At 33.0% G+C, this 22,633-nt stretch overlaps 1 long non-coding RNA gene across 1 annotated transcript; it reads left to right on the forward strand.

Moving 5' to 3' along the window:
* Window positions 1-20,193: 20,193 nt before the first annotated feature.
* Window positions 20,194-22,412, forward strand: LOC127732861 (uncharacterized). Its single transcript, XR_007996459.1, has 3 exons — window positions 20,194-20,429; window positions 20,834-20,867; window positions 22,142-22,412. It is a non-coding gene; the product is annotated as an uncharacterized LOC127732861 (long non-coding RNA).
* Window positions 22,413-22,633: the final 221 nt, after the last annotated feature.

Here is a 22,633-nt window from a genome sequence, read left to right on the forward strand (position 1 = left end):
AGGATTAAAATCTTTACGCCATCCGCGCGTTTCGCCTACAAAAGACTAGATACTAGAATAATCGTCTGATTTGTGAATTGACACATTATATTTTATTTCTGATTGTGACATTTTATCTTGGTGTGGATTCGACTGGGGGTTGATGCATGCATAGAAAGAGGCCTTTACACTATCGAAGCATCCTATTTTCTCAGTTTTTGGTTGCTTTTAACCTTGATTTGTATATTCTTAATGGACTTAATGGACTTATGAGACTTTTACATTGGTAAGCTATATTTGCCTCTATGATATATATCTCAAATAATCAATCATATTGCGTGGGTTTATTCTTTAGATTAGTTGCGTAAAGGCTTAACATAGACAAAAGACCATAATGTGGCTAAGAAAATACAAGCAGTATTCCATTAGAAACATGGAAGCTTTGAATAAACCTGTGTAGGAGTGATAAAACTATTGTCTGCTTTTCTGATGGAGAATTTAAGGATACTATGATGTTTTGTTACGAGATGGTTACATAATGGCTTCAAATCGCAATAAAGAATTCGAAGAGGTAACGAAAATATCTTAATGCACATGTGTCATTTTCGAAATATATTTGTATTGAACTGTTGCGTGATAATATTTATCATTCAGGTTATGTTACATGATATTTAGAAAAATCAATATAGTTGGATACTTAAAACTGCGTGCATGTTCTATCTTTCAAGGAATATGTATTTTCAAAATCATTTCTTACAGGAAACGACAAAATTTTTGTTTTCAAATCAAGCTTATAAGCCAGACGCAGGAATCATATTTGTAAACATATCTTAAAATACGGGTATCCTCCTCGTGCATAACTCTGATTACTTGTCCAGGTTTGGTTCTACTTTTTTTGGTCTTTTTTTTTTTAGGTGATGGGGGTGGGGGGTTATCAGCTTTTTGGCGTTAATGAGTAGTTTTGAAAGCTTCGAGTAAGACTGAAGGGATATTAATTATCATCTGGTGCAGTAAGTGAAATCGATAACGTAAATGTTATTATATGTATCAAGTATTAAGGTCTTGCATATTCAACTTTAAATTTTACTGTGATATTTACGTACTCATGATTTTCAAATATTTTGGCCTCCAGCATCACTGAAGAGACATTTATTGTCAAAATGCGCATCTGATGCACAATAATTGGTACCGTAAATGTTATCATGGTATAAATATCAGGCAGTGTATGTGAGTTGTATAATATCAATATAGATTTTTGCATTTATTTTGTAAGAGAAGTGAAAACAAATTGAAATTTATATTCTAGTTATTTGTCTATTCTATAGAAGTTGATTCATATGTTCATTATTAAACCTTTATATGAAAATAGGATGATGTTGTAGGATTGCCAATGTGACAACGCTCCACCAAAGACCAAATTAAGTAGAACTTTAAAACAACTATTGGTCACCGTAAGGCCTTCAACGATGAGCAATCCTATACCGCATAGCCAGCTATTAAAGACCCGAAATGACAAATGTAAAACAATTTAAAACGAGAAATATAACGGCCTGATTTATGTACAAAATAATAAACGAAAACAATATAATATACAGCAGTGAACGACAACCACTAAAAAGTAAAATAACAAAAATACTGAACTTCAAGAAAAATTCAAAACGGAAAGTCCTTTATCAAATGGCAAAAAAGCACAAACACAGATAAAAAACATATTCCTGACTTGATACAGGCATCTCCTTATGTAGAAAATAGTGCATTAAACCTGGATTTATAGCTAGCTAAACCTCAGATTTGTATGACTAAATTACAGGGTCCTGACTTGGGACAGGCACAAAAAGAACGTTGCGTGGTTAAACATGTTTGCTGGCTCCAAAACCTCAAATAAAAACACAGAATAAACGTGGCAGGGAATTTATACATCCCCACAATAACAACAAAATTCAAAGCACAGATCTGAAATTACTCACAGTTACTGACAGCTAGTTGAAAGCCAATAATAACTAATAAACGAATCATGTATCTAACACTAAAATATCAATTAGTACATATCCATACATATATATTATACAACAGGAGTTAATTATATCGGCAATATGTGGTGATTCTCGACTAATGGAAGAATGTTTGAGTGCAGGAGCAGATGTCAATTACAGCGATTCAGATGTAAGATTCAGCGATTCATTTCTCAAACATTCTTACAAGAAAAACAATTTCGTTAATAATGAACATTTCAGTAAAACTTAAGTATAGATTTATTTTAGCCGTAAGATGTTTTGTGAAAAGAGCCTTAGTGTTTCTTTCAATCGTAGTGTAATCAAATTTTGTAATAGTACATTTATAATTTTGATGAGACAGTATGCATAGCACTTATTTATAATTTTTTTATTGATTGACATTTATACAGAGATGAGACAGGCTTATATTTTTAAAATGTTCATTATCACATTTCGAAACTTTTCAAAGTTAAAAAGATAACTGGTGTAATCATTATGATACGTAATTATATATGTAATAAAAATTGTATTCAACTGTTAATGCATTAATCTCGTCCACAATCAAATATTCCCAATTTCTATATCAATTTACCGTGTTAACTGAAAGAGATGTTTTTACAAGTTGTCGTTAAAATCTGAAAATACAAGTCCTTATGGATAAATATACCGAAAAGATAAATCAATGTTCAGCTTATTAATTTGTGGTAATACTATTCCGATTTTAATATAGATATTGCTATTAGAATCAAAAATATTCTTCTTGTTTATTTAGTGACATATTATTCAAATATAAAGCGGTTAATATGATATTATTATTGCGCATTATCCATACTGTTTCTCTAAAGGGTTTTAATTAGTAATACTGTAATATCAACAGGGACAAACAGCACTTCATTTTGCAGTTCTAAAACCACATAGTGACATTTTGTCTCAATTACTTGACAGTGGAGCAGATCCAAATCGCACTTCTCTACTTGTGAGTATTATATTCCATTAGTCATGATATTCTTAATATATATATATATATGTGTCCTGACATAAATCGAATGACAAAACATATACTAGTCAACAAAAGAAACGATACAAGGCAATATATTTTCCATATATAATGAAATTGGATACACTGCACCTAGGTAAATAATTGCCCAATTGGTCTAATATTTACAGAGTGTTATTTTCTTATCAAAACCATTGATTTAAGGCGAATACGTGAATTTTCTTTTTTTTGGCAATTTTTGTTAATTCAAAAATCGTATGTTCACCCAAAAATTTAAAAATCGATATTAGAACTCAAAACTTTAAACTTAAACATGGGCTGCTACAAATTGTGAATGCCTTTGCAGATATTTTAACATGTTTAATACTTAATTCTCAACTTCGATATTAAGTACCGACTTTTGTCATCATGTTCCGTAAAATAAATTTGATCCCTGTGTTCAATAACACGGTATTTTCTCACTTTCCAATTTGGACAGATTATTTTAAACATATGCATTTGCTTTGCAAATGAATGTTTTTTATTGGATAATTTAACAGTTTTTCCTATTTATTATCTTTAATGATAAATTGGAGTTCAAACTTGTGTATCGTTACTTTTGTTGACTAGTATATAAACCTGTGTGGATTTTTTATTTCCCAATATGTCGATGGAAATAATCTCATCTAAAAAAGACTCACAAGTGGCGCTCAAATCAAAAAAGTTGGTGTCCAAATAAAATACGAAATTAAAGACTATTAAATAAAGAAAAAGTAACTGACAAAGGAAAATGGATGAAAAACAAACAATGGTGTACAAAACATTATACACAGGAAACCAATGGCTGTACAGCACAAAAACGACAGACCCCCCCCCCAAAAAAAAAAACCGGGGGCGATCTCATGTTCTCTGGTAAGGTTTGCAGATCCATCATTTAACCTGTCGTGTTGATTGTTATAAGATAAATTGTTGATGATGATCATTGGAATGTGCTAACAGCTGGTTTTATTAAAATTGAAATGTCTTCCTCTTCTTTTTTTTTAAATTCTCTCAAATAATCATTATGATCACATCTTGATTTTTCAACATATGCAAGTAATTTTCCCCAATAATAACTTACATTTGTAAGCGAAGTTCCTTGAATAAACGTTTCGCTCTCCCTGTATGTCGCTTCATACCAAAAATGTCAAACATGCTAGATCTCAAAAAACATGTTTAACCCGCCGCATTTTTGCGCCTGTCCCAAGTCAGGAGCCTCTGGCCTTTGTTAGTCTTGTATCATTTTAATTTTAGTTTCTTTTGTATAATTTGGAGTTTAGTATGACGTCCATTATCACTGAACTAGAATACATATTTGCTAAGGAGCCAGCTGAAGGAGGCCTCCGGGTGCGGGAGTTTCTCGCTGCATTGAAGACCCATTGGTGGCCTTCGGCTGTTGTCTGCTCTATGGTCGAGTTGTTGTCTCTTTGACACATTCCCCATTTCCATTTTCAATTTTACTAGGTATAATACTGTATCAATTGGAATAGCGGTTGATTTTTTTTAGTGTTATTTACAGAATACGCGATAGTTTTATAATCATATTATTCCGTTCTTTAAAGGGAATGACACCACTTCATTATGCAGTTAAGGGTGGATCAGTATATACAATTAGTAAATTGATAACCAGAGGGTCAGACCTAAATATTGCAGATACCAAGGTGAGCCAATATTCAATAATACATGGTTATCAAGATGCGATCGTTTCCTATTTCGATGTTTGTAAACATTTATAAATTTTGACAAGATATCTCTTACTCTATTCCTAACTAAAATGGTGTTCACTCTAAGGATCAAAAGAGGGACGAAAGATACCAGAGGGACAGTCAAACTCATAGATCGAAAACAAACTGACAACGTCATGGCCAAAAATAAAAAGACAAACAGACAAATAATAGTACAGATGACACAACATAGAAAACTAAAGACTAAGCAACACGAACCCCACCAAAAACTGGGGGTGATCTCAGGTGCTCCGGAAGGGTAAGCAGATCCTGCTCCACATGTGGCAATTGTTTATTACTATTCAACAAGCAGTTTTTGACTGTTTCTTTTTTAACTGAACTGTCTGAACATAATCTTTAAGCTTTCAATGAAAAAATAAATACTAATATTATATCTAACACAGGGATGGACTCCTCTTCACTATGCAATTTTAAGTTCAACTGAAGACATAGTTTCTGAATTACTTAACAGAGGATCAGATTCAAGTGTCAGGGATAAAGATGTGAGTTTTGTAGTTAGACAAATATCATTAAAAAATCTTCGTTAACAACGATGATACATTACACTTTTTTTTAAATTTTATTTAACTGTTTTGATTGTATAATACGATAGATCAAATTCCAAAGTTACAGCATTAAAGTTTTTTACATTTAAAAATTTTAGAAATTTAAACGCATTGAATGCTTTTTACTCTATGAAAATATTTACCATCAATTACTGATGAATTCATGAATGAATATGAAATGTTTCATTTAGTGGTAATTTATATGAAATGGCTACAATTTCCAAATCATGTTAATCTTATGTAGGCAAACCCAGCCTAATACAATTAATTTCCGAAGACGAACTGGATATTTACCGACGGAACCATTGTTCCAATTTTAATTTACTCATACCCAACCTCTCCTTTTTCATAAAAAAAATTAGATTAAAAACAATGCCAGTCCCTTTATGAATGAATCTTTACAGGGACAGACGCTACTTCATTATGCAGCTGGACATGGATCTAAGAAAACAGTTTCAGCATTAATTAACATAGGATTAGATCCGAATATACAAGACAAACATGTGAGTATCATAGTCATAAACTCACAAAAAATATGTATAGCACCATGATAAACCAACAAGACTTGACATACATTCTTGTTTACATCGCTTTGACATGAAAGGAAATATTGTAACTGTTATTGTTCCTTTCACAAAAACAAGATACTTCGTGAAATTTCTTATTTTTGAAAGTCGGTATGACAATTGATTGATTAATCAAAGAAATCAAATATTGGGAATTATGTGAGTGTTCGAACAATCGTATGTGCTTATCCCATTTTGTAGTTCAACTAAACATTATACAATGAATTAATGTAAATTCGTACTTTGTTTGGCCTTTGGAACTTTTTTTGGATTCGTTCGTCACTGATGAGGCTTTTGTCAACGGTTTGCTCGTGCATAATTTTTATCTTGGTATCTATGATGAGTTTATTTGAAAGATAAAGCGATATACTCCTTTAAAATGAAACATAAAAATAGTAGGACTATGCAAACAATATTCTTATAACAGGGACAGACACCACTTCACTGCGCAGCTATGAACACATCAGAAGACACCCTTTCGGAATTACTTGGAAAAGGATCAAATCCAAATGTGGCCAATAAGGATGTGAGTCTAGTCAATATTAAATTATTACATATGCAAGTCAAAAGCAACTTTACTTACATGTATAAATCATCGTTTACATGTATACGTCACGAGAAGAAATATTGGGACCTTTTCACACCTTGTTGGTAATTTTTTTTTGTGTAGGTCTGATTTCAGAATTTAATATCATCTATTTTTTTTTTATTATTCTGCAGTAGATACTTAAAGAATGTTTTACTGTTAAGATGCATATTTATAAACCAATGATCATCCATATAAGCATCATTTAAAAAGTGTTTTTTTTCTATCTTTTTTAATTATAGTCTTGATTAATAACATTAAAACATTTGTAAAAGTACAAGTTCTATTGCACCTGATGGGAATTTCGACAATTTTACTTGACTCCGTGATGTTCGAGACCAAATAACCTCAACATAATAAAACTTTGAAGAGCTGATGATACCGACCAAAATATATTGCAAAATCCGGACTAGGAAACAGACCTCAGCACGAGGAAGATATATTCCTTATATTACAAATATTTCCTTCATCGTATAATAGAACATTTTAATTGAATAATATCCGTATTATCATGCAAGTTCCGAAGTAGCGTGCTACTTGGTTGATAATTCTTTCAAGGAATAGCAGTCCTCCTGCAAAGGTATCTATTTTATTGCAGCTATTAAAAAAGTGTAAAATAGTCACCCAGAAATTGACATAATAATACTTTCGAACGAATTTCACTTTTGTCCGATGGTTTCAAAACATATATCCCAAAAAGACGCATACAAGTCAGAAAAAATACTAAGACACTTTAGATGTTAGTTTCATAAGCAAGAATCTTATATTACTGTAGCATTATAAACCGAATAAGACTCTTCGTCAAATGTGTACTTACAACGAGTTAAACGACGGGTGCCACTGGTGGAACAGGTCCAGCTCACCCCTCGGATCACGTGAGATCAGCCCTTTTTTGGTTGGTGCATGTTGCGTTTTTAGTCCCCTTGGTATTTTCCATATCATTTTATAAAAGTTAAAAGACATCAGGTATACATGCATTGTTGATATCGTCTCGTTCGTTTAGGATCACTCCCATTAGTTTTTGATATAATGTAATAATACATTTTTACAGGGACAGTCACCACTCCACTGTGCAGTTATATACGGATTTAAACATACAGTTACCGAGTTAATCAAAAGGGGATCAGATTCAAACATGATGGATAAACATGTAAGTAAAATATTCTCAAATAAATAAAATCATAGAAATATATTATTTCGATGTACATTAAACATAAATATTTTTCGACTTTGTGAAATATCTTTAGCATATAAAACAATAATTATATGTACATGTCTCACAGCGTGTGACACATAAGATATGTCAACAAAGTTAAAAATTCTAAATGACAGGCATTACTTAACTACTTGTCGTTGCTCCCGCTGTCTCCCCTTTTATCTGCACATTCATTTTACCTTTGACAGAAAGTTAAATCATATAGTTTACAATATTGATTATGATTGTTGATTACCTGCAACATAAGGAACCAAGAGTGTTTTGTGTCAGAAATGTTGCAGTAGGACAATAGCTGCAACAACGCTATTGAAACAGTCTTATACTTTTTATGAAAATTTCTCAATTAATGTTTTTTCTAATTTAACAACCTTCACAGGGAAAGACACCACTTCATTATGCAGCCTATGCAGCTAGACACGGATTTGATGACAACATGGATAAATTATTTGCCTTGATTAATCGGGGTTCAGACCCAAACATGGCGGATAATAATGTAGGTATTGAATAAGGATTTTATACCCAAGCAATAGAGATTACACTTAATGCAAATATTTGGTCTTTATTCATTGGGATTTATCATTAAACAAATAAGTCTTCCTAAAATTATTGGAATAGAGGGTTAATGCTTGACTCATGTAGCTGTGGAAAATCGGAAAAAGGATCTGAGCGATAAATTCGTCATTATGAATGATAAACGTGAGCTATTGTGATTTGTCTAGTTTAAAGAAATCAAAATATCTTAACGCATACGGCAACATTACATGAATGTATTTGACTGTTGACTGCTACGTATTATTTGTGAGTTTGAACAAACACAGAATTCAATGTATTAAATAGAATAAAATGCCATTAATAGTGTAAGCAGATCATGCGGGCACGTGCATCAAACTAATATTTCATACATATCAAGTACCTGTATTGCATGTGAAATCATATATTACTGTTGCATGGACATAATAGATGGACATCAGCTATGAATACGTGGTTAATACAGTTGTAGACATTTTTGGAGGCTGTAGTATAAACATTTTAAATTAGAAAATCTTTACAGGGGGAGACAACATTTCACTATGCAACGTATACAGCTAAAAATGGATTTGAAGACAACATTGACATACTTTCAGAATTGATAGATGGAGGATCAGATTCAAATATTACAGATAATGATGTAGGTATTAATAACGGGTAATAACATCATGCCATCATAACCAAAAGGGTTAATACTAAATTCAACGTATTGGCTTGTGTACATTATGCTTCATTATACATGCAAAAAAGTGTTCTGATTTTTTGTCACCACATAATGTATTGAATTTAAAGTAGTATTTACATTGTATCATAGATCAAATTTATTTGTTCAGTGTAAGTTCACTGGTGTTAATATGTCTTTTGATTGAGTTAAGCCATTTCAATTGATATTTTATAGTGTGTCTTTCTATTTTGTGATGTTACACTAATGTTTTAGATAAGGGTGAAGGTTTGGTACCATTAAAACATTTAAACCAACTGCAATTGTTTGCACCTGTCTTAAGTCAGGAATCTGATGTTCAGTAGTTGTCGTTTGTTGATGTGGTTCATAAGTATTTCTCGTTTCTCATTTTTTATATCGATTAGACCGTTGGTTTTCCCGTTTGACTGGTTTTACACTTGTAATTTTTGGGGCTCTTTATAGCTTGCTGTTCGGTGTGAGCCAAGGCTCCGTGTTGAAGACCGTACTTTGACCTATAATGGTTTACTTTTATAAATTTTTACTTGGATGGAGAGTTGTCTCATTGGCACTCATACCACATCTTCTTATATCTATTGAAGCCATCTTTACAAATGTTTTACAAAGCCAACATGACTCGTTTGCCTAAAAACTTGATGGCTTGTGTGTAATTTGGCAGTACGACACAATTTTACGTACTCAATAATAAATGAAAAATTAAAAGGTTATATCGAATGAAAATAGTATCCATAATGACACACATGAGAATCGTTATTCGATGTAACCTACTCTTAAATATGGCCGTAGTATAGTCCTTACTTTTTTTCCAAAAAAGTCTTCGTTTATATTTACCGCAAAACTCGTTATTTTGTCTAAAGGTCCTCCACTTATATTAAAACTAAACTTCATTAGCTTTTGTTAACGTGAGCAATAAAGTGGTCGATACTATTGTATCAGTAGAAAACAATAACGTTTGGTGATTTGTACTTTGCATGATCTAAATGTTTTCGGGATACTGCACGGAATGCAGTTGAATTCAATCATTGAAGATAATTGACAATACCGCACTACCTTATCTAACAGTTTATATCATATTTTACTCATAAAAACGACACAAACCAAGGCTTTTTTTCTGCAGACACGACAACAAATAGATCTACAAAATTGCTTGATCTTTCTCTATTTTTATACATTTCGGTATTGTATACACAATTAAAAAAAGCATAAAAGCTTTCTTGTGAACATCAATATGTACACATATTCTTAACAGTGATAACTTAAACACTAGAAAAATAATCATCATAGATACCATAAACTTTAAGAGTCTTTTTTGTGTGTTAGAGTAACATTTAAGTTATATTCAATACACTAAAAAGGCAAGTCAGCACTGTAAGTGTTTCTCGAATGAATTTTAAAACACACTGCTTGTTATTGATCTTCAATGCCAATTTTTCTTTTAAAAAAGGACAAAGACAAAAATTTATGACAAAAACAGCAAATGACGTTATTCAATTTTTTGCAGGATTACAAAAATGTGTTTGTATTCAATTTGATGATTTGTTTTTTTATTACTTTCAGGGGAATACAGCAAGTGATTTAGCACCTCTGTTTATTAGTATGACTTTATTTCAGGTAAAATTATTCTTAGGATGGTATACCAGGGTACTTATCAAAATAACAGATTACATGTAAATTATGTTTGCTTAGTTTTTTTTTTACGAATTTACGAAAGTGAAAATCTCTTTGTGCTAATATTGAAGTATGAGAATTTAAAAAGTATAAAAATTTCCATTGGATAACTTTCTTTTCAAAACAAAATTTTTAGTAATGCCTATTTTTTGGCAAAACATGTATCATACTAATTCTGTAAAAAGAGATCGATCTGTGCAACAAAAGATGAGATAGCAAGGCAGCATTAAAAATAAAAGGCATAGAAAGACTTACCTTGAAAGCCAAAAGGAAAATAATAACAAACAACAGTTCTTAAAATACTACACAAGAATCTGCAAGTTTAACAATACAAACCCTACGAAAATAAACATTATAAACGCGGGTGCACTAGAAGGGTGATCAGTATCTGCTCTACTTATGACTGCCATAGTGTTGTGCATGTAATTGATACGCTTTGTAGCTTCATGAATTAAATTGTGTATCGTGTTTATCACGAAACAAATGAGGACGAAAGTTTCAAAGTACCACATCCGTAAAGGTGTGTTGGTTGTATTGACGTGAATGCAATTTTCCAAGATTTGTTGTGTGGCCGTGGCCGTGGGATACCATCAAATACGCTAATTGCAACGAACGTAACGACATTTGTAGATCATTGTGATGTGGGCATATCCTTCATCATAAATGATTTCACACGAAAATACCTCCCTTTTTGGAAGATCAGTCTGTACCCATCATTTTTTATACTTATAGCAAACCAATTGCAACTGAAATATTCAATTACAAACACGTGTTGCATCATCTCAATATCGACGACTTCAGGTCTCACCCTCATGATTGCACCAGTGATAGTTCTCCATCCATATATAATCCGGCTGGCCACGTTATTACTGGTGACCTAAACATTGTCAATAACACTTCTGTGACAAATTTGTTATCCAAAGGCCAGAAATATCGTGAGCCTAAATCCAGCAATTGGAAACACAACTTCAAAATACTGAGGATTATGCCAGGCAATGGGTTAAATGCAAGAAAGAAGACGTAGATAGTCTTTCCGAATGGATTAAGGCTATGAGGTCGTTAATACAAATCAGAATTAAAAAACTGAATGGGTCTATGAATACTCATGCTACACAAATCTTTCAATACCCAAATATTGCAAAACACCTGTCCAACATCCATGAGATATGTTGTTGTCCCCGCAGATAAAGCATCATACAACATCGTTTTTGTGTGTAAATCACATAACAAACTGCTTGATAAATGAATAAGGTATTGACAAAGCACTTAGAAACTCAACATATATCCCAACGACACTTTCCAAGGAGGAAATGCTGTATTATCATAGGTCTGTTCTATATTCCTTTGGAATTTGAAAAACTGGATCTTCGATCACTGTATTGGATACCTAAACTACATAAGTGTCCTTACAAACAACGTTAAATTGATGGGTTTTCCAAATGCTCCACGTCACCTCTTTTTAAATTTTTAACATCCATTTTATAAGCTATCAAAGCCGGGCTTCAAAGTTATTGTCAAACTATCTGTTAAAGGGGTGGCGTGAATCAGATGCGGATCCAGAAAAATTCCAAAGATCATTTAGAGTTCATACAATCTAGGCTTTTTCATCTTCATTAGTATTAAAACATTTGACTTCTCAACACTTTACACAAGTATTCCCCATTGTTGGTCCTACTTCGTTTCATAAATAAGACATGTAAGAATGGCCAACGTAGATACAAGTATCTTAACTTAGGGAGGGATACATCGCACTTTGTATAAAATCACATTGATTCAATCAAAAAATTCTCTTAAAATGACATTATCAAGATGCTTGATTTCTTGATTGACAACATATTTGTTACGTTTGAAGGACGTGTTGTTCAACAAACAATCGGCATTCCCATCGAAACCATATGTGTCCCTCTTCTTGCAGACTTGTTCCTTTATTCATATGAGGCTGACTTCATATAGAAGCTTCTTGCGAAGAAAGAAAAAAAGTTAGAATTATCCTTTAACTTCACTTTCCGCTTAATAGATGATGTTCTCTCACTAAATAATTCAAACTTTGATGCCTATGTTGAACACATCTATCCCATCGAACTTGAGATAAAGAATACAACAGATAGAGTTAAGTCTGCCTCATATCTTGACTTACATCTAGAAATTGACAACGAGGGTCGGTTGAAAATAAAACTTTGCGACAAAAGAGATGATTTCAACTTCCCAATTGTGAACTTTCCATTTCTATGTAGCTAAATTCCAGCAGCGCCTGAGTACGGAGTTTCTCCCAGTTGATACGATATTCCAGGGCATGTATTTCCCATCATGATTTCCTTGATAGAGGGTTGCTGCTCACGAGGAAGCTATCAAACCAAGAGTTCCGAGTGGTAAAGTTTAAATCGTCTCTTCGTAAATTTTACGGACGCCATCACGAGTTGGTTGACCGTTATGGAATATTCGTTTCACAGATGACAACAGATTTGTTATAATTTTCGTAACTACAATTCCGTCCCCTTTTCCCTGATATTAACCTACCAAATTAGACTTATCACCGGGCTTGTACTAACATGTGCAACACTACGGGGGTCACATGTTGAGCTGGATGTGCTAACTCATCCGGAGCACCAGAGATCGCCACCAGTTTTTGGTGGGTTCATGTTGCTCAGTCTTAAGTTTTCTATGTTATGTTATATGTACTGTTATTTGTCTATTTGTATTTTCTTTTTTAGCCATGGCGTTGTCAGTTTATTTTCGACTTATGAGTTTGAATGTTCCTTTTGCTATCTTTCGCCTCTCTTTCACCTTATTCATTACTATTATTCCCTTATAAAATCTCACATAAATCGATACAATAATCGAGGTTACCATTTTTCATAAGCGAGTGCTTCTTTATAGTCATTATTTACCTGATATATTTTCCGTACTTATAAGTTCTTTGAATTATGTAACTGTGATGAAACTTAGCACTCATTAAGGACAATTCCTCAGTTGTCTTGCCTGTACCATCTTCGTAACTCCTTTTGTTTTTTGTTTTTTTGTTTTTTTTTTATCTTTCAGACTTGTTTTATTCTATTTCTGTTTTACCTGATCAAGGTTCTTGACACTCGAAAATCATATCATATGTTGATTTTCTCTTTTTAATTGTTTCATAATTGTAATCCCGTGGCCTTTGAGAGATTACCGATTCAGTATGCGTTTTGCTAAGATTAACTGACAGTTAAGGGAACTGTGATTGTTTTCATCCTTGTTCATTTTCCTTTGGATAATAGCGATCTATTATCATTCAACATGTCAATATTTTTAATACCTCAGGTACTGTGAAAAATGTTTTGCTTTTAACAAGTGAAAATACGTTGATAAATTGTATTCGATGATGTCATATGTGATGTTAACACAAAGAGGAATTTTAGGTGTTACTTCAACTTATTGGTAGTCAGAGATTGTCCTTTTACATTCAGTCATGATGGCGTCTATAAAATGTTGAGAAATAACTTATACATTTTTAAGAATGTTCAGTAGGCGCATTTTATATTCTGTATATTTGGACAGATGGTTTTGTTCATATCTCGTTACCCTAATCTGTCCGGACAATGTAAATAATTATCTACCCTATATCGTTATATGTCCAGTAAGCAAGATGCTAACTTCGTCTTTAATGATGAGCATTTTTGTAGGAAAAGCGAGAGAAAGGTAAGAATAGTATAGTTAATAGTTACCATTTGTTCAACGTCAAGAAAATTAATATCGAATACCGTTATAAAAACATGAATGAGTATAATGAACATAATAAAACAAACTCAAATAACAAAATGTTACATTAAGAATAAGTGGTAGATCAGAAGAACTAACAAATGTGCTTATCGAATAACAGTTCAACCAAGTGGTTGCAAGAGAGGATGAAAAGATAAAACGACGTTTCAAGTGATTTGAATAAAATTTATGGTTCTCCTATTTGACAGTTCTTGATTAGTAGCTTCGGTGTGTAATATCGTTGTCTTTGCCTATAATAAGAAAACAACTAGTTCATTTAGATAATTCAAAAGCGATATGCGCATGACCCCTTAATTACCCTTTCTATCATTTTAGTCAAACGTTGGAGAGAACTTAGAAAAGAACTGAGAGGACTTGGGCTGGAACATGTTAGTGATTTACAGGATTTATTGCACGAAAGTTTCCAGAAGTGTTTTTGGAACAGAGTTTATTTGGTAGGTCCATATTCTGTCGGAAAAAGCTGTTTAGCAAAGATTCTTGTCGGTGAAACTGTGCCGATCTCACGTCAGTCTACTGATGGTATATGGATATACATGGGAAGAGCTGGGATGGACGTTGACAAGTTGGAATGGGTACTGTTTCCACAAGGTTTGTGTATTTGGTATATTTAAGCGTCATCATTTTTGTGTTTTTCAATCACTTCATATCATTTACATGCTTGTATCATGTCAGTCCCTACCATATGTCATCTGAATGGTGGATGATGCATCAAAAGCAGAAGAGGCTTACCCTGTCGATGCAATACGTCTCATTCCCCTTGTATTGCATGCAATACCTTCATATTCTGTTCGTAACCTTGATTGTTAGTTTCTTAAATTTAAGAAATTTAAATTTATCAGATAAATTAACAATGTGTAAAAGTTTTGTTACCTCTATACAATGCCATTTCTATAGGGCTTGACACATTTTTTAACAGTTTTATGTAGGTCAACGTTACTATGCCTTTTGGAAATTCAAGAAAACAATTTTAAATTTCACAGTTGTCTTAGAAATGTTGTTTGAGAAGGATTGTTATTGTAGTTCAACACTTATTTAAGTACACATGATTGAGTAATGGATACAATATATAGCCTTTATAATCATTATCTTAAAAAAATGATTTCTTATGTAATGTTTTAAAGGTAATGCGATCACAGAAGTACTGACAAATATGCTAATGTCTATTTCTACAAATGAAACAAGAAGTTTCGTTATGGAAGATAACATGCACAGTGTCACTTTGAATGAAAATGTGCCTCCAACCAAACGTACATTATCCACGGTTTCTGTACATCAGGAAAGACCACCCTATCAAATCGAAATTAAAAACGAAACAAAAACAAATAAAGACAAAATCTTTGTAGGCAAAACGGAATTCAGCAAATCTGAGTCAGAAATAAAAGATATTGTTAACATTAAATCATTTCCGCTGGACGAAACGAAACACCGAGAACAAAAAAGTGCTGCACACTATGAACACGACGAACTGCACCAGAGAGAAGAATCTGTAGAGTTTGATCTCTTTAAACCAATGCCTAATGCAAAAGTTTTTCCAGAAGAAAGAAATAAACCTAATAACACATGTTATACATGTACAGCTATCCAGTCTTTTGACACTTTCAGTGATTCATTTGTTAAAGACGTAAATACAGAAAAGATATCTCATTATAGTCCAGACCAACAATTAAGATCTGAAAAGTCACCACGCAATGAAACGGACGAAGGAATAACTTTCCCAAAACAGGAACGTCATGACAGCACTTCTTTAGTTGGTGATTTAGAAACATCGATTGAACGGAAACATGCAATTTCCTCTCAGTTAACAGAAGCATCAGAGAATAAACTGTATCTGCCGGTCGATTCCGAATGTGTATTGACAACAGAAAGAACAAGTGATATGTCCTATGATAAAATACACCAACTGTTAGTGAAAGCAGTGAAGGAAGGTAAATACAAGCAAAGGATAGTACCCATAGATATATGGGACTTTGGAGGTCAAAAGGATTATTACATGACTCACCAGCTGTTCATTACAAGCAGGGGCATCTTTGTATTAATGTTTAACGGCTGTATTGATCTACACAAACACATATCCGAACTTAACTTTCTTCCTGGACATTTCGGGAAACCCACAATTGCAGGTACTATAATTTCAATGAATACTTTCTTTTTTACTGTTGATTATATTGATAATCTGTAATGGTTCAGTGATGTTCTAAGACCTCGACAACATGTCTCTGAAGAGTTGAGACACTTTTGCATCGTGTTGATTTAACAATGTCTGATGTTTTCCGTAAAACTTGTGTATTGTCGATTTTGGTCGTTCTTCTTAATAACTAGGGCAACTTTTGCATGAGGAGTATAAAACTGCTAATAATATCCGTATAATGTGAACGTATCATTTGAGATATTATGAGAGGCAAAAGATGCCAAAGGGACATTCAAACTCATCAGTCGAAAATAAACTGACAACGCCACGGCAAAAAAGGAAAACGAGAAACAACATTACACAAAACACAGCATAGGAAACTCAAGACTACTGAGCAACACGAACCCCATAAAAACCGGAGGTTATCTCAGGTGCTCTGGATGGGTAAGCATATCCTGCTCCACCTGTTACAACCGTCGTGTAACTCATGTAAATAAACTCGGTGATCAGTCTAATCCGATAGGTCACATCCAGGGAAAAGAGGACGGGTATGTGGTTACGACAATTTGAACACATTCGTCGTCATCTGTGAAACAGATATTCCAATACGGGTAACCAAATCGTGAAGGCGTCCTTACAATTTAATACGGGATGAGTTCAGTTTTCACTACTTGGAAATGCCATACGATGAGAGAGATGGTATGTTACTGCCATAAAATGGACAGTTGATAGCTTAAATCGTAACGTTTGTCATAGATAAAAGTTAAATTCTGTGTCAATATAAAAGAAAAAAGATTTCAAAAATGGAAGACTTTCTAGACATGGTAGTATAAAAATGTCAAATTTCGTAGATAACTGATATCTCAGCACACACTGAATTGTTGGTAAACGAGTGCTATACAATCTTCAATATATCTGAAATTGAAGAAATTGACGAATTAAAGCCTATTCGATGATTAGCAATTACACAATATTAGTGGATTGGTGAGTGTGTTTTGTCTGACCCCTAGACGAATTAACACACTATTGATACACATAAACCGATTTAAAATCCTTCAACGATACCTGCTTTGGACTAAGGATTTAGAAACCGTTGTAGACAGACACAAAATTGAAAAATGAAATAGCACGAACACAACGCACAAAATAACACACGAATGAAGTCCGCACAAAAGATGTTCCCGGTAGCCAGCAGGTTTTGCTTTGTTTATGGCAGGGTTTTTTCCCTGTTTAATATCCAATATACCTCCGCTTATTCATGTTTATGTATAAATAATATGATAGATGAAAACAGCATCAATTTATATTTGTTTAGTGTATCTTCTACACTGGGTCAACTCAATCTTGACTTACTGTAAGAGAACAGAGAACGGTTTTCCAAGAATTGTCTTTGTAGCTACACATAAAGATAAGAAATGGTTCAAGGTAAATAAAAATATTATTACTACTGCAAAGGGATGATTTTACATTTGAATTAAATGAGTTTTTTTTTTAACCAATTTATACTTTCCTCGAATGGTTGGTTATTTCTTATGATCAATGTTTGGCTCGCTTGATCTCATTCCTCACTGGTCAAATGTTTTATAACGACGTCACATTTTTTCGCTTTGCATTGATTTCGCTATTGTGACGTCAAGAACAGAAGGCGATTGTGTCTGATGACATAGCATTGATAGCGCACAGTCGTTTTTTGGTGGACCATTGAAAGGACTGACAAACCATTTGAAATATAATTTAGTACACTGCATCTCATAGTTAAGTGATAAAACAAAGAAAATATTTGGCAATCATCTAGTATATTTGAAATTAAAATGTCTGTAGAAGAAAAACAATCCGTTCACACTCGGTACGGTAGAAAGTAAAATAACAAAAATACCGAACTCCAAGGGTAATTCAAAACGGAAATTCCTTTATAAAATAGCAAATTCAAAAGCTCAAACATATCTAACGAATGGAAAACAACTGTCATACTCCTGACTTGGTACATGCATTTCCTTATGAAGAAAATGGTGGATTAAACCTGGTTTTATATCTAGCTAAATCTCTCAATTGTCTATGAACAACAAAAACACACAAAATGCATATAGACAAAGTACATTAGCATAAATGAAAGACAAGAATTCAAAATGGTCCATAGCACAATAACACAATGGCGGGATGTATAAGTACTGAGCCACGTCATAAGTATAGAATCAAAAATGGACTAAACAGTAAAGGTTAAAAATATACAAGGACAGAAAAAAGGGGAAACTTTAACACGTAATTAAGATGATAAACAACGTCAGTACCTAGAATCTATACTTCAAGACCATCATGTATTAATTCTGAAGTTGATACGGAATATTTACAAGGTCTTGGTATCTTCCAATCAACTTTTTAGAAAAAGGACGAGACGTTCTTTGACATAATCTTGGCTCATCAACGTTCTGCTCAGACACTGGTGACGTTTTATAAAGTATGAGTAGCAGCTGCAACCTCTTGAATACTGAATGAGTTGGGAAATGTAAATCCCATATGAAGGTGAAGTTGGTATATTGCAGCTAAGTTTGGGAGTGTATATTTAGTAATCATTCTTTAGTAAAATGTGTAAATTTCATATTTGTTTTGATATAACTATCATACCCATAATAAATATCTAACAGCTTATTCAAGTATGCGTTATCAGAATAATGCTGTTTTAATATCCATGGCTTCAAAACGATAATTGATAAAGAATATATATTCTAAATTACAGTGGTCACGAAAAGCTCGAAGAAAACAACTCGAAGATGATCTGCAAAAATTGTTTGAATCACATGCTGGCTTAAAGCATTTAGAATTTAAACCGCTGATATTTGTTGATGCCACAAATCCAGAAGATCCTGAAATTGGGGAACTTAGAAAAAATCTAATGCTGAGAGCAACTGAACATCCCAGATGGGGCGAATCGATGCCAACGAAATGGATTCCATTGGAGTTGCAATTAGCCCAGAAATCTGCTGAAGGTACAAATATTATTTCCCGTGACCAACTAATGGCAATGAATTCCAAAAATAAGTCAATGATCTTATCAGAGAGGCAGATAGAATTTTTTTTAAAGGTACAACACTCGCTTGGAAAGCTGTTGTACTTTGATGTGGAAAAACTCCGTGATTTTATCATTATATCACCAGCGTACTTAGTTGAAGTCCTACGATCCATAGTAACAGAAAAACAGTTTTGGCCAAGAGGGAAGATGTTTTCTGCGATTCTTAGAAAGCTTAAGAAAACTGGGATGATTGAAAGGGATGACATCTATCATCTTTGGGGGCAAGATAATTTTAGGCATATTCTGCCATACAAGAATTATATGCTTCAGATCCTTGTTCATCTTGATGTTTTGATTGCTCCAAGAACAAGCTTTGAAGATGTAAACAGTCAAATTCAAGATGTTTCTTTCTTTATGATCCCTTGCATGATAACCAAAGGAAACAACACACAGTTCCTTAAAAGATTTTGGAAATCAAATAATTCAATCGTACTTGCTTATACATTTATCGAAGAGGTAATACCGCCAGCGTTGTCATATCGCTTTCTTAGTTCGTTCATTACATGGTGGGATATAAAAAATTATAAAGAAAAAAACAGAGAGAAAAGAATGCTGTTTAGTGATCTAGCTGTTTTTAAGGTTGACAACTTTCATGACGTAGCAGTCCAGGTAAAAACGAAGAGGATTATTGTGTCACTTATCCATGCCAACTCCAAAGGAGATATAATTCCAACTCTGGCATCTTCTCTCCAGGAATGTCTGACGGCAGCGATAATACGAATCTCGGAATTCTACTCAATGTTGTCCGAAGACGTAACATCAGCGCATGTAAATTCAATTATTCCGTTTAAAATTGAATTTGGTGTATTCTGCAAATCAGATTTATGTTTCTTTAATCATAATGAGATTCCGTTATCAACTGATGAACCAATATGGATTTGTAAAAAGCATAAGCTACGACATGCTGTTAAAAGTCTCACAGCTTGGTTTTCAGAAAAGGTAAGCAATGGATTGAAAAATATTGTTCGAACATCAAAACAAGAGATACAGTATAATTACCAATTAGACAACTATCCATAAAATTTGAATAGAAGACAAGTAAGTCAATTCAAGTTTTATTAAGGAAGCAAAAATTCTGTTATTTTTCAATTATATTTCGAATTAATCATTTTTTTAATATACAAATCAGTTGTTGGCGTCAATTTTCGCAATTTTTGTTTTTTGTTTGTTATCTTGATGTCTTTTCATAATCGATGTAGGAGATTTGAACATCAGTAAACTACTGTCCCCTTATTCTAAAGAAGATTTCGGAGTTTTGTGGTTTTCTTTTATTTTTGGTTATTGTCGTTTTACAAATACGATAACATGTCCATAAATGTTTAATTCGGTGATGTTTTTTAAAGGAACCATGTGACGGATGTACAAGATTTTGCAACGGTAAGTATACACATACTGTACTTTACATTAAAATTATAGAAGTGCTCTTATGTAAATGGTTAAATCAATTATATATGTTGTATTTGTACCGATTTACTTCCTTCTTAAGGACGAGCGTCTTGTGTACAATCTTTTTCTGTCTTGTATCTTTTACCTCTTTTTGAAAAACCCATCATTATTACTTTGAGAAGCGATATTTGCACATTCTATTTTATTTTGTCAATTGTTTCTTATACATGAGCGAAATATATAACTTATTTCGTGAATAAACCATATGCTCTTTAATTAGAGTAGCACGAATTTGAATGAAAAACTAAATAGTTATAACTATCTTATTCGTCATATTTGATAACTTAAGATAGGCGTTAAGTATATAAATTTACCTTGCTCTTTTTTCTAATGTGTATTTTCGAATATGTATATTAAGCCGCATACAATTGGTGAATTAGCAGTAATCAATATTCTTATGGGTATATTTCAAATCTGTATCAAAGCATACAGTCATGGAAAAAAATTTTGTCATGCTTTGTGCAAACTACAACACAACAACTAAGGCATCATTATGACTTGTCATTGTCATCCTAATGTTTTTATCCTGAAACTTGTAAACTTTTGTGAATAAAATTGTTGAGGAAAATGATAATTTTTTATGTGTATGAAAACTTAATAATAACGACGAAACTTTCACGTCTCAAGTTCTCCGTTTTGTAGTTATATCATAAAAATTGTACGGAGCGTTTTTTATTTTTTTTTTTCATCTTACCTATGACAACGTGTATCGTATATATATATATATATATTACCTTTTGTCACACATTCAAGGTTGGTAGAATATAAAACATATTTCATTCTTTCAGCGCACTCTATATCTTAATCAAACCAAATATGAATTTGTCATGAGAATTGTGATTCTATATTGATACTGTAAAACTCTACTACCCCCGGAAAAAAAAGATACGATTCGCGTTTTACTGGTTTTCATAACTTTTAAAATTGTGACTAAATGCATACGATATTTCCTCTTTTATTCTTATCATGCATCAGCTATTCTTTTGCACCAAGTGGGTTTTATAGCTCTTAGGCGTTCGTATAAGGATTTCAAATAATTTGGCCTCGAGCATCACAAATAGATATTTAGTGTCGAAATGTGCATCTCTTGCAGTTACATTGGTACATTAATGGTATAAGGTGTTTAAATTTCAAATATCATCTGTATATAAATAACACGGTTTAAACTTTCCCATTATAACAATACGATCTGTTATAACGCCTAGGACTCGGAAAAGTAGAAAGGGAGCAGTGTCCTTTACCACATCATATAAGAAGGCTAGCAGCACAACTCTCGCCTGATGAGTGTCGTCAAATTACTATATGTCTAGGACTTAAGGTGGAACAGTGGTATGATTTAGAGTACCAATTCCAGCATCAGCCTTCAAATGACCTTAAATTTATGGCATTATGGTCTTGTACGATAAGGAGCAGACATTTATGCTTCAACGATCTGAAACATGTTCTGGAAAACATAGGACTGAATCCACATCTACTTTGTCGGGTAAGTATACTCTTCAAAATATCAGAGTATTTCAGACGTGTATCCCATGTACAGCTTTAACTTGAGTCATTCCAAAAACAAGATATGAAAAAACGACCGAACCTTACACACATATAACTTTCAAAAAAAGAATAAATCATAAACAACAAAAACTGTCCTTTCCTAGATTAACATATTTCAGTTGCATACGTGAAACTCTATACAAAATTTACGA

This window comes from Mytilus californianus, unplaced genomic scaffold, assembly GCF_021869535.1.
Source record: "Mytilus californianus isolate M0D057914Y unplaced genomic scaffold, xbMytCali1.0.p SCAF_29, whole genome shotgun sequence".
In the NCBI taxonomy this organism is placed as follows: Eukaryota; Metazoa; Mollusca; class Bivalvia; order Mytilida; family Mytilidae; genus Mytilus; species Mytilus californianus.